The sequence below is a fragment of the Elephas maximus genome, chromosome 1 (assembly GCF_024166365.1).
Source record: "Elephas maximus indicus isolate mEleMax1 chromosome 1, mEleMax1 primary haplotype, whole genome shotgun sequence".
Taxonomy (NCBI): Eukaryota; Metazoa; Chordata; class Mammalia; order Proboscidea; family Elephantidae; genus Elephas; species Elephas maximus.
Genome location: NC_064819.1, coordinates 70756662 through 70771174, shown reverse-complemented (window position 1 = coordinate 70771174; position 14513 = coordinate 70756662).

Sequence of the window (14513 nt, the reverse complement as noted above, 5' to 3'; positions counted from 1 at the left end):
TGGAGCAGTTTCACATTTCTTTTTGCCAAGGCCCTGAAGTTTTCATGGTTCCTGGACTCGTTTTTATGTACTTTTTTTTTTTTTTAATTTTATGTTGGTGTTCCATGCCACTGAGATAGTATAAATTTCAGACCCCATGGATGTTGCAGGATTGGATTTTGACTTTTCACAGTTTTTTTTTTTTCTTACCAAGAGGCTAGGGCAGATAGCAAGAGATCTTCTTTACATGCTATGTCTAGGGGCTTATGAGTAGAGTTTTTCAATACCTAGTTGTTGTATGAGGGATTTGATGTTAGGAAGAGATCTCACTGCCGTTTCCACCTCTCTGTTTTGCATGGTCACAAGCTCTAGCTCCATTCTTTTTGTGCAAGTCAGCTCTGACTTACAGTGATCCCATATGTGCCAGAGTAGAACTGTGCTCCATGGAGATTAGAGTGGCTGATTTTTCAGAAGTGGACCATCAAACCTTTCTTCCAGAGTTCCTCTGGGTGAGCTTGAACTTCCAACCTTTGGGTTAGTAGCCAAGCCCTTAACCATTTGCGCCATCCATGGACTCCTGAATTTATCATAGTAGTGACTTGAATCTTACATTCTTGGTTGATTTTAACAGATAAGTAAAAAATCTCAATGATTTACACAATAGAAATTTATTTCTTGCTTAAATACATCCAGGTGTTGGGAGTGGGTTGGAGAATTGTGTACCACACTATTATTCAAGGAACCAGGCTGGCAAAGGCACTGCCATCTTCACTCATGGCTCCTCAGGTTGCCCAGGTTTTGACATCCAGCCAGCAGATGGCAGAAAAGGAGGAGGAGAATCACAAGGAAGTTTTTTTTTTTTTAGGTTGAACTTTAGATGAAGGTAACTGTTTGATGAGAAACTAGTTTGTTCTCTGAACAAACTAGTTTCTCATCAAACAGTTAGTATACACATTGTTCTATGACATTGGTTAACAACTCCACAACATGCCAATATTGTCCCTTCTCAACCCTGGGTTCTTTATTACCAGCTTTCCTATTCCCTCCTGCCTTCCAGTCCCTGCCCCAGGGCTGGTGCACCCCTTTAGTCTTGTTTTATTCCATGGGCCTGTTCAATCCTTGGCTGAAGGGTGGACCTCAGGAGTGACATCATTACTGAGCTGAAGGTGTGTCGGAGGGCCATACCCTAAGTGTTTCTCCAGTCTCTGTCAGGCCAGCAAGTCTGGTCTTTCTTATTAAGTTAGAATTTTGTTATACATTTTTCTCCAGCTCTGCCCAGGATCCTCTATTGTGATCCCTGTCAGAACGGTCAGTGGTGGTAGCCGGGTACCATCTAGTTTTTCTGGACTCAGTCTGGTGGAGGCTGTGGTAGATGTGGTCCACTAGTCACAAGGAAGATTCTTTTTTTTTATATAATTTTTATTGTGTTTTAAGTGAAAGTTTACAAATCCAGTCAGTCTCTCACATATAAACTTATATACACCTTACTACATACTCCCACTTACTCTCCCCCTGATGAGTCAGTCCGCTCCCTCCTTTCAGTCTCTCCTTTCGTGACCATTTTGCCAGTTTCTAACCCCCTCTATCTTCCCATCTCCCCTCTAGACAGGAGATGCCAACATAGTATTAAGTGTCCACCTGATACAAGTAGCTCACTCCTCATCAGCATCTCTCTCCAACCCATTGTCCAGTCCAATCCATGTCTGATGAGTTGTCTTCTGGAATGGTTCCTGTCCTGGGCCAGCAGAAGGTTTGGGGACCATGACCACTGGGATTCTCCTAGTCTTAGTCAAACCATTAAGTCTGGTCTTTTTATGAGAATTTGGGGTCTGCATCCCACTGTTCTACTGCTCACTCAGGGGTTCTCTGTTGTGCTCCCTGTCAGGGCAGTCATTGGTTGTTGCTGGGCACCATCTAGTTCTTCCAGTCTCAGGATGATGTAAGTCTCTAGTTCATGTGGCTCTTTCTGTCTCGGGCTCATAATTACCTCGTGACCTTGGTGTTCTTCATTCTCCTTTGAGCCAGATGGGTTGAGGCCAATTGATGCATCTTAGAGGGCCACTGGTTAGTATTTAAGACCCCGGATGCCACACTTCAAAGTAGGATGCAGAATGTTTTCTTAATAGAATTTGTTTTGCCAATTGACTTAGATGTCTCCTGAAGCCATAGTCTCCAAACCCTCACCCTTGCTCTGCTGACTTTTGAAGCATTCAGTTTATTCAGGAAGCTTCTTTGCTTTTGGTCCAGTCCAGTTGAGCTGACCTTCCCTGTATTGAGTGTTGTCCTTCCCTTCACCTAAAGTAGTTCGTATCTACATCTAATCAGTAAATAACCCTCTCCCACCCTCCCTCCCTCCCCCCTCTCGTAACCACAAAAGAATGTGTTCTCAGTTTATACTATTTCTCAAGAACTTATAATAGTGGTCTTATACAGTATTTGTCCTTTTGCACCTGACTACTTTCACTCAGCATAATGCCTTCCAGGTTCCTCCATGTTATGAAATGTTTCACAGATTCGTCACTGTTCTTTATTGATGCGTAGTATTTCATTGTGAATGTACCATAGTTTATTTAACCATTCATCTGTTGATGGACACCTTGGTTGCTTCCAGCTTTTTGCTATTGTAAACAGTGCTGCAGTAAACATGGGTGTGCATATATCTGTTCGTGTAAAGGCTCTTATTTCTCTATATTCCAAGGAGTGGGATTTCTGGGTTGTATGGTAGTTCTATGTCTAACTTTTTAAGAAAACGCCAGATAGATTTCCAAAGTGGTTGTACCATTTTACATTCCCACCAGGAGTGTATAAGAGTTCCAATCTCTCCGCAGCCTCTCCAACATTTATTATTTTGTGTTTTTTGGATTAATGCCATCCTTGTTGGAGTGAGATGGAATCTCATTGTAGTTTTAATTTGCATTTCTCTAATTGCTAATGATCGAGAGCATTTTCTCATGTGTCTATTAGCTGTCTGAATATCTTCTTTAGTGAAATGCGTGTTCATATCCTTTGCCCACTTTTGGATTGGGTCGTTTGTCTTTTTGTGGTTGAGTTTTGACAGAATCATATAGATTTTAGAGATCAGGCACTGGTCGGAGATGTCATAGCTGAAAATTTTTTCCCAGTCTGTACGTGGTCTTTTTACTCTTTTGGTGAAGTCTTTAGATGAGCATAGGTGTTTGATTTTTAGGAGCTCCCAGTTATCGGGTTTCTCTTCGCCATTTTTACTAATGCTTTGTATTCTGTTTATGCCTTGTATTAGAGCCCCTAACGTTGTCCCTATTTTTTCTTCCATGATCTTTGTCGTTTTAGTCTTTATGTTTAGGTCTTTGATCCACTTGGAGTTAGTTTTTGTGCATGGTGTGAGGTATGGGTCCTGTTTCATTTTCTTGCAAATGGATATCCAGTTATGCCAGCGCCATTTGTTAAAAAGACTGTCTTTTCCCCAATTAACTGACACTGGGCTTTTGTCAAATATCAGCTGCTCATATGTGGATGGATTTATATCTGGGTTCTCAATGCTGTTCCATTTGTCTAGGTGCCTGTCGTGCCAGTACCAGGCTGTTTTGACTACTGTGGCTGTATAATATGTTCTAAAATCAGGTAGAGTGAGGCCTCCCACTTTCTTCTTCTTTTTCAGTAATGCTTTGCTTATCCAAGGCTTGTTTCCCTTCCATATGAAGTTGGTGATTTGTTTCTCTATCACCTTAAAAAATGACATTGGAATTTGGATCGGAAGTGCATTGTATGTATAGATGGCTTTTAGTAGAATAGATATTTTTACTATGTTAAGTCTTCCTATTCATGAGCAAGGTATGTTTATTCACTTTCGTAGGTGTCTTTTAGTTTCTTGCACTAGCACTTTGTAGTTTTCTTTGTATAGGTCTTTTACATCTTTGGCAAGATTTATTCCTAAGTATTTTATCTTCTTGGGGGCTACTGTGAATGCTATTCATTTGGTGATTTCCTCTTCGATGTTCCTTTTGTTGATGTAAAGGAATCCAAGTGATTTTTGTATGTTTATCTTGTAGCCTGAAACTCTGCCAAACTCTTCTATTAGTTTCAGTAGTTTTCTGGAGGATTCCTTGGGGTTTTCTGTGTATAAGATCATGTCATCTGCAAATAGAGATAATTTTACTTCTTCCTTGCCAATCCGGATGCCCTTTATTTCTTTGTCTAGCCTAATTGCTCTGGCTAGGACCTCTAGCACAATGTTGAATAAGAGCGGTGATAAAGGGCATCCTTGTCTGGTTCCTGTTCTCAAGGGAAATGCTTTCAGGCTGTGTCCATTTAGAATGATGTTGTCTGTTGGCTCTGTATAGATGCCCTTTAGTATGTTGAGGAATTTTCCTTCTGTTTCTATTTTGCTGAGAGTTTTTATCATGAATGGGTATTGGGCTTTGTCAAATGCCTTTTCTGCATCAATTGATAAGATCATGCAGTTTTTGTCTTTTGTTTTATTTATATGGTGGATTACATTAATGGTTTTTCTAATATTGAACCAACCTTGCATACCTGGTATAAATCCCACTTGGTCGTGGTGGATTATTTTTTTGGTATGTTGTTGAATTCTATTGGCTAGAATTTTGTTGAGGATTTTTGCATCTATGTTCATGAGGGATATAGGTCTGTAATTTTTTTTGTGCGTGTGTGGTGTCTTTACCTGGTTTTGGTATCAGGGATATGCTGGCTTCATAGAATGAGTTAGGTAGTATTCCATCATTTTCTATGCTTTGAAATACCTTTAGTAGTAGTGTTGTTAACTCTTCTCTGAAAGTTTGGTAGAACTCTGCAGTGAAGCCGTCTAGGCCAGGGCTTTTTTTTGTTGGGAGTTTTTTGATTACCTTTTCAATCTCTTTTTTTGTTATGGGTCTATTTAGTTATTCTACTTCTGATTGTGTTAGTTTAGGTAGGTAATGTTTTTCTAGGAATTCATCCATTTCTTCCAGGTTTGCAAATTTGTTAGAGTAGAATTTTTCATAATAATCTGATATGATGCTTTTAATTTCAGTTGGGTCTGTTGTGATATGGCCCATCTCATTTCTTATTCGGGTTATTTGTTTCCTCTCCTGTATTTCTTTATTCAGTCTGGCCAATGGTTTATCAATTTTTAAAAATTTTTTCAAAGAATCAGCTTTTGGCTTTGTTAATTCTTTAATTGTTTTTTTAATTCATTTAGTTCAGCTCTAATTCTTATTATTTGTTTTCTTCTGGTGCTTGATGGATTCTTTTGTTGCTCGCTTTCTATTTGTTCAAGTTGTAGGGACAGTTCTCTGATTTTGGCTCTTTCTTCTTTATGTATGTGTACATTTTTCGATATAAATTGACCTCTGAGCACTGCTTTTGCTGTGTCTCAGAGGTTTTGATAGGAAGTGTTTTCATTCTTGTTCCTTTCTATGAATTTCTTTATTCCCTCCTTAATGTCTTCTATAACCCAGTCTTTTTTGAGCAGGGTATTGTTCAGTTTCCAAGTATGTGATTTCTTTTCCCTGATTTTTCTGTTACTGATTTCTACTTTTAGGGCCTTGTGGCCTGAGAAGATGCTTTGTAATATTTCGATGTTTTGTATTCTGCAAAGGTTTGTTTTATGACCTAATATGTGATCTATTCTAGAGAATGTTCCATGTGCACTAGAAAAAAAAGTATACTTTGCAGCTGTTGGGTGGAGTGTTCTGTATAAGTCTATGAGGTCAAGTTGGTTGACTGTAGCAATTAGATCTTCCCTGTCTCTGTTGAGCTTCTTACTGGAAGTCCTACCCTTCTCCAAAAGTGGTGTGTTGAAGTCTCCTCCTATAATTGTAGAGGTGTCTATCTCACTTTTCAAATCTTTAAAGTTTGTTTTATGTATCTTGCAGCCCTGTCATTGGGTGCATAAATATTTGATATATCCTCCTGGTAAATTGACCCTTTAATCATTATGTAGTGTCCTTCTAGGAAGATTCTTAAAGGCCAGACCTTGGTGTGGTATGTAATTATTTCTGCCTACACACTATTGGGCAGAGGCTGGGAAATTCAGACCTTAGCTTGGCAGACACTTTCCAACTCCACTTTGGAAGATAGCTAGTCGTCTGTCTACAAGTTCATATCTGTTTCATATCAGCAAGTTCAACACTTTTATACCTGTTGGTGGGTGACCAATATTTATTTAAATGGGTGGCATGTATTTTAAATAACTCATATAGGGTAGAAAGTGCTAAGGGACATATGAGAAATAAAGATGAAGACATTCAGACGAAGGAGAGATTATTTCCATTTGAGGAAGCAGGAGAGACATTGTGGAAGAGATAGCACCTGAGCCTAGGTGTATGAGTAGGATTTGGATATACTAGCACATTTGAATTCTGGTGTTGGCAAAGAATATTGAATATACCATAGACTACCAGAAGAACGAACAAATCTGTCTTGGAAGAAGTACACTCAGAATGCTCCTTAGAAGTGAGGATGATGAGACTTCATCTCACATACTTTGGACATGTTATCAGGAGGGACCAGTCCCTGGAGAAGGACATTATGCTTAGTAAAGTGGAGAGTCACCGAAAAAGACAAGACCCTCTACGAAATGAATTGACACAGTGGCTGCAACAATGGCTCAAACATACCTCCTCTTGTGAGGATTGCACAGAGCCAGGCAATATTTCGTTCTGTAATACATAAGGTCGCTATGAGTTGCGGCTGACTTATCAGCACATAACAACAACAACAAGCTCTTGTTAAGCATTAAACGTCTCCTTTCTAAGACGCTCCAAATAGCACAGATGCCGTGAATAAGCAGGGTTGAGCTTGGCTTTTTACAAGCTGTCCAAGCCAGAATCCCTCCATCTGCCAGAGCTGCTGGGCCATCAGGATTTGCCCAACTCCTGCTACCTCCTTCTGCTCTCCTCTTCGGTAATCCTGGGTCACTTGCATTGTCTCTAGTGCTTAAGTACACAGGCTTCACCATCAGGCACACCTGGCTTGAGTTTTGGCTTCAACACAGTACGCTTTTGGCAACTTTTTCAAGCTCTCTGAGCCTCAGTCTCTTCACTTATGCAAAGGAGAAAATAATAGTGCTACTTTGTCCATTTCTGAGGATCTAAAGACAGAATGCATGTACAACACTCGGCACACAGTAAGCATCAGCAGCTGTTGAATATTATTATTAACTTTCTTGGTTTTTGGCATCTTCTTTTGAAACTCTTGGCAACTTTTCTTGGCTTCTTTCTGCTTCTTGCTACCCACCTTTGAACCAGAATAATTCTTTCTTGGTGTTTCCCCTATTATTAACAAAACCAAAAGACCAAACCAAACCCATTACTACTGGGCCGATTCTGACTCATAGTGGCCCTGTAAGGGTAGGATGGAGTAGAACTGCCCCATAGGGTTTCCAAGGAGCAGCTGGTAGATTCGAACTGCTGACCTCTTGGTGAGCAGCCAAGCTCTTAACCATTGCTGTTTACAAAATTTCTTCCCAAACCTCCATTTTCAGTCTTGCTGTATATAGGGTCACTACGAGTTGGAATCGACTTGATGGCAACAGGTTTGGTTTCTTATGGGTACTCTATACTATCATGGACTCGCTAGTTTAATGGTTTTTGTCTATTACCAGAGCTGCTGGGTAGTTTTCAGGATGTTTCATATAAAGAAAGGGGAGCTGGTAATGATGATGATGGTGTGTGAGTGTGTGTGTAGGTGGGTGGGGATGGAGCCAGCCCATATTACTTGCTGTTTCATCATTTTGGCATTTGTTTTGGTATGTTTTACCACATTAAAGACAAACTGTTTGCGTGTGAAATTTGGGGGTTTTGTTTTCATACCTACCTTAAAGCTTTGATAACTGTTGGTCCCAACCTACGTTGCTTAAGTGGAATAGCCACAGGCAATATGAATGGCATATTGAAAAGTATCTATTATGTAAATGTGGCTATCTGTGAAGTGGCCAGAGTTCCTGGGTAATGTGAACAGTTAACGTACTCCATGGCTAATCAAAAGGCTGGAAGTCCAAGTCCATTCAGAGGCACCTTGGAAGAAAGGCCTGGTGGTCTACTTCCAAAAAATCAGCCATTGAAAACCCTATGGAGCACAGTTCTACTCTGACACACATGGGGTCTCCATGAGTAGGAATCAACTCCATGGCAACTGGTTTTGGTAAGGTGGCCAAAACCATAGCCTTCCTGTGAAATACAACTAGTTACGTGTACAACCAGGGACCAATTTGAGCATCACATTAGTGTGAAATTTTAACAAGAATCAACTTCATCGTCAATGAAATGTTTATTGAACTCTCTGCCTTGGAAAGCACTGTGCTGCCAGCTGCCAGGGCGTAAACCCAGGCTGCTGCTGCTTCTCCCTGCTCCTTTATACAGAAGTGACCCAACACGAGGAGGGAGTCACCAAAGGGTCTCTCGCTCTCTACAATCACCAGCTCCTACTTGGCATTTCTGGACAGGCAGTCTCCAGTTAGAAAATAAAACAAAATTGTGATGATTATTTGGGTTATTCAGTTGAGAAAGTGAAGCTTTGCCCCTTATTTTTGGGAGTAAAACTTTACAGTCCATAGAGATTGTTTCCAAGACCATGTTCATTACATCCAGCTTCCGGGGAAAAATTTCCTAGGAAGTGTCTGGTTACTTGCCACGGAAATTACTTTCCTCTCTTTGGCTGGAGACCATCCTCCTCAAACTAATTTCCTGTTTTGCATTCACTGTTTGAAAGCAGATTGTCATCATAAATAGGAAGCTTGAGATGATGGTGGAAATGCATTCAGAAATTTGGTTGCTAAGGAAATCTTTTTGCCTACTTTCATTTAGTACAATCCTAGACCTTATTTGGCATGTTCTTCCCTCTCTCTCATCCTCTTCATCAACCATTACCAAAAGAACTGTATTAAGTACTGATCTCTGCTTGGTGCTATGAGAGAGTGATTAGGGCAACTGCCCACTAGGAGCTTGTAACGACAACAGCAAAAATAGCTGTAAGAACAAAAATGCCACTGTAAATTTGATGTTTAACTATTTGATAGGCACTCTTCTAAGTCATGGATTGAATTAAGTCTCCCAAAAAATATATGTATCAATTTGACTGGGCCATGATTCTTGGTATTGTGTGATTTTCCTATATGTTGTAAATCCTGCCTCTATGATGTTAATGAGGGAGCATGGGCGGCAGCTGTGATAGTGAGGCTGGACTCAACCTTCAAGACTGCATTGTGTCTAGAGGCAATCTCTTGAGATATAAAAGATAGAAGCAAGCAGTGAGACAGGGGGACCTCCTACCACCAAGATAGCAGTGCCGGGAACAGAGCGTGTCCTTTGGACCTGGAGTCCCTGTGCAGAGAAGCTCCTAGTCTGGGGGAAGATTGATGAGAAGGCTGACAGAGAGAGAAAGCCTTCACCTGGAGCTTATACCCTGAATTTGGACTTTTAGCCTACTTTACTGTGAGAAAATAAACTTCTCTTTGTTAAAGCCATCCACTTGTGGTATTTCTGTTATAGCAGCACCAGGTGACTAAGACAGCACTTTACTTCGATTTTTTTTCGTTTAATCCTCGCAACAGTCCTATGAGGAAGAAATTATCATTACTTCCATTTTATTGATGAAGTACATAAAATACAGAGTAAAGAATTTGTGCAAAGTCACACAACTAGTAAATTGCAGAGTCTGAATTTATCCCTTCCCAGCTCACATGACTAGCCACTATGTCCTACTTGTAATCTCACCAGAAAAACACTAGAAAGAATAGAGTATGCACATATAGACCAAAAACACAAACATGGATAGAACCCTGGGTAGCACAAATGGTTAGGCACTCGACCACTAACTGAAACGCTGGCAGTTCAAACCCACCCAGAGGTGCTTCTGAAAGATCACAGCCTTGAAAACCCTATGGAGCATAGTTCTACTCTGCACACACGGGGTCGCCACAAGTCGGAATCTAAGGAAACTAAAAATGACAAGGGTTAAGCATATTTTGCAATGTGGGGGTGAGAAGGGAATTTTGGAAATTATACTTCAAGGAGAATTTCTGCTCTCTTCCAAAACAGCAATCCTCCTCAGAGAAGACTATGTGTTTGCAACTTGAATGAAGGAATAAAAAATAATACAAACAAAACCATTGCCATCGAGTTGATTCCAACCCATAGTGATCCTATAGGACAGGGTAGACTGCCTTATAGGGTTTCCAAGGAGCAGCTGGTGGATTGGAACTGATGACCTTTTGGTTAGCAGCTGTAGCTCTTAACAACTGAGCCACCAGGGCTCTGAATGAAGGAATAGGGTGAGGCAATGGGGAAGCAGCTGAAGTTATGCTTTAGAAATGGAAATGGTTTCATGGGCTAAAGGGAGAGTGGGATGGATTGGCTTGAGGCTGGCAGCTCAAGTAGTTGGTCCGTGGGAAGCAAGGACAGTCAGCATATCACAGAGGCTTGAACACTGTAACGTGAGGCCCGGAAGCCCAGGTCCAGATTCCTCAGCCCCCATGGCTAGCACCATGCTATCAACAGGAGAAAGCAGCCTATAGTGCCAGCCTCACTGTGACACATTCAAAACTTTTCCAATGACACCAGAGGCAAAAAAACAAAAACTGAACTCATTGCTGTTAAGTCGATTCCAACACTTAACGACCCTATAGGACAGAGTAGAACTGCCCCGTAGGGTTTCCATGGTTGTAATCTTTGTGGAAGTGGACTGCCACATCTTTCTTCCCAAGAGCAGCCGGTGGGTTCGAACTGCAGATCTTTTGGTTAGCTGCCAAGCGCTTACCAAACCCCAAAACCAAACCTGTTGTTGTCGAGTTGATTCCAACTCATAGTGACCCTATAGGACAGAGTAGAACCCCCCCCAATAGAGTTTTCAAGGAGTGGCTGGTGGATTTGAACTGCTGTTCTTTTGGTTAGGTGAGTTTAAATCAACCACAATACTTGTTTAAGCTTTTGATCCTAATGTTGGTGCAACATGATCTCGCGATGAGACTGCCAGCCTCAGAAGTCAATAAAGTCAGATTCTATTCTTGGTTTTTTCTGGGATAAGTAGCTGGCTGGAAGGAGCAGTCATTCTGAGTAGCTGAAAATAACGAGACATTTTAATGAGTTAATAAATCTTTCTCATTGAACTACAGGAGAAGATGTGAAGCATCACACTTTAGCTACTCACCTTAATTAAACTTGATGTTGAAAAGGTCAGTGCCCTGTCTGACAGGTTCCAAATCACTTCAGATCTGACAGTAGGAGTGACTACAGGGATGAAAGCAGATGTGTACCCAAGCAAATGGAAGCCTTATGCCTCTCACTGGAGCTTTAAATGAGTGCATTTTAAATGGACCATACCCCAGCTAACAACAACTAGCATTTATTAAGTACTATTTTTTAGCTATATGTAGGAGTTCCTGGGTGGTGCAAATGGTTAACATTCTTGGCTGCTACCCAAAAGGTTGGAGTTTTGAGTTCATCCAGAGGTGCCTCACAAGAAAGGTCTGGTGATGTACTGTGAAAAAATCAGCTATTGAAAATCCTTGAACAGCTGACACTTTGGTTAGCAGCCGAGCATTTAACCACTGCACCACCAGGGCTCCTATTGAAAGGCGTACGGAGCACAGTTCTACTCTGACACACATGGGGTCACCATGACTTGGAATCAACTTGATGGCAAATTGGTTAGCTAGGTGTAAGTCATTGCTCCAGGTGTTTTAAATGCATTAACTTAGGTTATAAAGCTGTTATAATTCCTCACAGATGAGGAAACTGAGGCACAATGAGTCATAATAATTTGGCCAAAGTTCTACAGTCTACAAAGTGACAGAGCCAAAACTTGAATGCATGGAGTCTGATGCCAGAATCTGCATGTTTAACTAGTATGCTCTGCTGCCTCCCTTGACCAGGGGTTGTGCTGTGCTCGCATGGTTAAGAATACACATAGCCTGTCATAGGTTTTGAGACACTAATGTCTTTCAGGAATTCCAGCAAATACACTTAAGGCCAGGTGTCTTAGGGTGGGTTCTGTAGATAAGCAAAACCAGCAAAGCATATAAATATATATTGGGAGAGATTTTGATCAAGGAAATGGCTCACCAGTTGTAGAGGCTGTAACTTCCCAAGTCCATGGGTCAAGATAGAGGCTTCTCCTGATTCATGCAGCCACAGGGGCTGGCAAACCCAAGATCGGCATGTTGGAGAGCAGGGCTGTTGCTCACAGACTGTGAAGATGGACGAATCCCCAGATCACCAGGCAAGACCACAAGTAAGCTGCTGGATCAAGTACCAAGAACTGGAGGTCAGATGAACAGGAGACAGCTGCAGGATCCAGAATGAGCAAAAGCCCCTGAGCCTTGCTGGAACATCCACTTATATTTGATGCCGGCCACACACCCAGGAAAACTCCCTTCCTGATTGGCTACTCACAGCAGATCCCATCATGGAAGTGATCACACATCAAATCTCAACAGGGAAGTGATCACAACATTATTCACCGCCAAAACACTGAGAATTAGGGCTCAGCCAAGTCGACACACAATCTCAGCCATCTCAGTAGGTTAAAGCATGCAAACACTCAGGGACAGCATATTGTCGTTGTGTGCCATCAAGTTGATCCCAACTCATAGTGACACTATATGACAGAAAAGAACTGCCCTAAAGGGTTTTCTAGCCTATAATCTTTACAGGAAAGGATCCCTGGTGCTACAATGGTTAAGCACTTATCAGTTAACTGAAAGGTCAGCAGTCCGAACACATCCAGTGACTTTGGAGAAAAGACCTGGCAATCTGCTCCCATAAAGATTACAGCCTAGGGATCCTATGTGGGCAGTTCTCCTCTGTCATGAGGAGTCAGAATTGACTCGATGACACACAACAACAGCAATCTTTATGGGAGCAGATTGCCAGGTCTTTTCTCCCTCAAAGCTGCCGAGTGGGTTCAAACTAACCACCTTTCGGTTAGCAGCCCAGTGCTTAACCATTGCGGCACCAGGGCTTCTTCACGTACTGCATAAGGAACATGATTCTTATTCAACATCATATGGTTTGGTGAGGATCACGAGGAAGCCGGGTTGGTAAGAACAATTATTGCAGAAGAAGACAACCAGGAAGGGGAGAGGGTTGAGAATAACTGGATGAAATATACATAGCTTAGAGACGGCTTTGGTGGTCACGTGGAAGATACGGTAAACTTGTCTGCAACTTTGAGTTAAAAAGTTTGGTCTAATGCGCAGAAGGTTTAGAAAGCAGATTTTGAAAAAATGTGATGAGTTTTCTGACTAATTGGCGCTATCAAAGATGGAGTGGCTTGTCCTGTGAGGTGGTAGGTGGCCCATCACTGAATCTGCCCAAGCAAATGGACATTGTTGGATCGGTGCTGACATACCAGGGGTGGGGGTGCTTCTGCAAGGGGTGGACCCGTATTATCTAAGGTTTCTACCAACTCCAAGTGCCTATGCTTACCTGATCTTCAGGCCAGATGTCATTTCTGAGTTTATCCAGGTATGTATCTCAGCACCTTTCCCCTGAACTTCTTTCTGAACTGTGGATATTCAGTTTTTCTTTGTTTTAGGAGTTTCAATAAAGACTGGTTCCAGGTGGACAATCAGGACAAGACCAGGCCTGGAAATCGCTTTAAAAAGTCTTCAGTTCCCTGTTCCCCACCTCCTTGCCTGCATACTTGCCTAAAACCAAACAATTACCGAATACTATTACACCGGCTTCCTCTGCTTGTCTACAGTCTCTTCAATCTGGCCCTTACAAGTACCTACTTACACAGATCTGGGCAGAACAGGAAGGACAGGACACGTATGTTGCTTTTTTAGACCAGGCTCCTACTTGATCCATTTGGCTCCTTTGGTCTGAGGAATAGGGCTAAAGAGCTTTTTTTTTTTTTTTTTTTCTTGGCTGCTTTGATGCCTGCTGTAGAAGTACCCAAGCCCAGCCATGCATTATTTTTCATTCCATTATTATTGTCATCTGCCCTCAAGTTAGCTCCCTACTCATGGCGACCCCACATACAACAGAATGAAGCACTGCCCGGTCCTGCACCATCACCATGATGGGTTGAGGATTGGACTGTTGTGATCTACAGGGTTTTCATCAGCTGATTCTGGGAAGCAGACCAGGCCTTTCTTCCTAGTCTTAGTTTAGAAACTTTGCTGAAACCTTTTCAGCATCATAGCAACGCTCCATTGACGGATGGTGGTTGCACGTGAGGTACATTGGCTGGAAACTGAGCCTGGGTCTCCCACATTGAAGGTGAGAATTGTGCCACTGAACCATTAAGAGTCAAGTCTCATCCTCAAAGATTCATTGGTACTTAACACAGAAGAAAGCATGGGAAAGCATCAAATGATGTCGCCTTGCACAGATGCTGGGGAGGGTGGGTTCATACAAGGTTTCAAAGACTGAATTGAAGAAGGTATTTCCACAGGGAGATGGGGAACCTGAGCAACGTGGGGCCATTTCCCCTCAATCTGGCCAGTGATCATGGTTGAGGAGGCTGATTTGCCCTGTGTTTTATGCTGGACTGTGCAAAATAAACAGTGTGCACAAACAGCACTAATTGCCTCATTTATTCTTCCATTTAGC